We start from the raw sequence: 2,617 nt of genomic DNA on the forward strand, positions 1-2,617 counted from the left end.
CAGCTTTCTTATCCATTCGTCTGCCGATGGACATCTAGGTTGCTTCCATGTCCTGGCTATTGTAAACAGCCAGCACCACTTGTTAAAGAGATTGTCTTTTCTCCATTGTATATTTTTTCCTCTGTTGTCAAAGATAAGGTGTCCATAGGTGTGTGGATTCATCTCTGGCCATTGAATGATTTTAAGTGGAGCGCCTTGATATGATTTTCACAAATAGTCAGTTTGGCTGCTCTTTCAAAATTGACTTCACTGAGATTTGTTAGCTGTGTAACAAATTGTCTCAAAATTTAGCAACTTAAAACAATACACATTTGTTATCACATAGATTCTAGGAGCCAGAAATTTAGACACAGCTTAGCTGTGGCCTTTGCTTTAGGGTCTCCCATCCTTGTGGTCGAGGTGTTGCCAGGGTTTCAGTAATCTCAAGCTCAACTGGGTGATGATATACTTCCAAGCTCATTCAGTGGCTGTGAGGAGAGTTCAGTTCCTCAAGGGCTGTTGGAATGAGTGCCTGGGTCACTTACTGGCTGATGGCCAGAGGCCATCCTCATTTCCTTGCCAGGTAGCCATCTCCATCAGAGCAAGCAAGCACGAAGAGCCAGAGCCAGAAATCTCAGCCAAATGGAAGCCAGAGTCTTTGTAACCTAGTCACAGAAGGACCATTCCATACCATTGCTTCTATTGTGGTTGGGGCACTCTGGTAGGTCCAGCTCACAATCAAGGAAAGGGGATTACATGTGGGCGTGGCTATCAGAAAGTGGGATCATTTGGAGCAAAGCAGCAGCTGCTGTCATAGGAGAGACAGACACAAGGAGTTCAGTTAGGATGTTACTGGGGCATTGTTAATGGCTATTGAGATTTCTGCAATTTATGGTGTGGGGTGTTAAATAGTTCCCAAAGCTCTACTTCTCATGCAGATGTTGAATTTATTTTGAAATTCAAACTAATAATATTTACTGAGGCATTGGCTATGGATTGTGAGAGAAAGACAAATCAAGGATGGCTTTTTTAGTATGAGCCACTGTGAAGATGGACTTATCATTTTCTGAATTATTAATGGAAAAGACTCTGCGAGGAGAAGAGTTTGAAGAAGGAGGAAGGAATCAGGAGATAGGTTTTGGATATGTTGACTCTGAGATGCCTCTTTGACATCCAAGTGAGGTGTTGATTTGGCAGTGGGATACAGGAGTCTGGAGCTTATGTAGAAGTTTGGACTGTAAATAAAAATTTGAAAATCATCACTATTTACATTGTATTCAAAGCCATGATACAAGGTGTGATCCCTAAGTGAGAGTGTGTGCCCGAAGTTCTATAGACTGTGCTAACCTAGGGAAAAACATTTTTGTGTTAAATTCACAGATGAAAAAGACCAAAAGTGAATGTGAGTTGCTCAGTCATGTCTGACTCCTCGTGACCCCATGGACTGGGACTCGCCAGGCTCTTCTGTCCATAGGATTCTCCAGGCAAGAATACTGGAGCGAATTGCCATTTCCTCCTCCAGGAGATCTTCCCGAACCAGGGACCAAACCTAGGTCTCCTGCATTGCAGTCAGACTCTTTACAGTGTAAGCCACCAGGGAAGCTCTCTCAGAAATTTTCACCAGGTCCTCTAGTTTCTACTTGCAGGGCTTTAGGTACGGGGCCTTTTGAATTCTCAGTGATGCCAAATCAGAAGGGTAAGAGAAAATGGTAAATGTGCATGGAGAGGGTTGTATCCAGATATTGGAGGCAACTTGGAAAACTTCAAGATCCATTCCTGCTTTCAGGTTAAGAACAACACACAAAGGAAAGCAAATAGCATCAGAATCTCCTATTCAGAAGTGTGCATCCCCGTTTCATGGAAACATCATTTGGGCCCCTAAGGAACGTATAAAAATAACTATTGCCAAGGAGATAAGAATCCTCACTGAGAGTTTCTGAAGTCTGGAAGGACCAGGTAGGGAGAAAAAGATAAATGATTCCATTCTGCTGCCAGGGGTATTAAGTGACCAAATGGATGTCCATCTTTCAAAATTAAAAATTTAAAAGTTGTGTTCTTTTGGTCGTTTGTTTTTCCTTGTATCTGGAAAGCAAAAGATTTAACAGTAGATCCTATTTTCTTTTTCTTCTGTCTGTCTGTCTGTCTCTCACTTTTCACTCAGGTTAAGGGATTAAAAAAAAAATGAAGTAGAGTTGATTTACAGAATCATGTTAGTTTCGGGTTTTCAGATTCTTTTCCCTTATAGGTTAATACCAAGTATTAAGTATACTTTCCTGTGTTATATAGTAGGTGCTTGTTGATTATCTATTTTATGTATTGTTATGTGTATATGTTCCTCCCAATCTCCTAAATTTCCCGCCCTGCCCCTACTTTCACACTCAATTCTATTTTAGACAAAAAGTCATACATTTTATCATCCTACTTATCAGTTCATCCAATCCCATGGAAGTCATCCTTGTTCTCCTTGGAGTCCAATTTTTCCATCAGTTCTGTACACATCATCTGATGATTGAGGGTGATTGGAAGAGTGATGGTTCCAAAGAATTTTGCAAGAGAAGGCTCCTAGGATTTGCCCAGTGAAGTGGGAGTCATGATCACTGGAGACTGCGGAAGGTATACCCCAAGTGGAAACACTGTT

The 2,617-nt window shown here is 41.4% G+C and overlaps 1 long non-coding RNA gene across 1 annotated transcript; it reads left to right on the plus strand.

Annotated features, from left to right (window-relative positions):
- Positions 1-810: 810 nt before the first annotated feature.
- LOC129657190 (uncharacterized) lies at positions 811-1,915 on the plus strand. Its single transcript, XR_008716595.1, has 3 exons — positions 811-1,216; positions 1,360-1,564; positions 1,766-1,915. It is a non-coding gene; the product is annotated as an uncharacterized LOC129657190 (long non-coding RNA).
- Positions 1,916-2,617: the final 702 nt, after the last annotated feature.

Source organism: Bubalus kerabau, chromosome 7, assembly GCF_029407905.1.
Source record: "Bubalus kerabau isolate K-KA32 ecotype Philippines breed swamp buffalo chromosome 7, PCC_UOA_SB_1v2, whole genome shotgun sequence".
Lineage (NCBI taxonomy): Eukaryota > Metazoa > Chordata > Mammalia > Artiodactyla > Bovidae > Bubalus > Bubalus kerabau.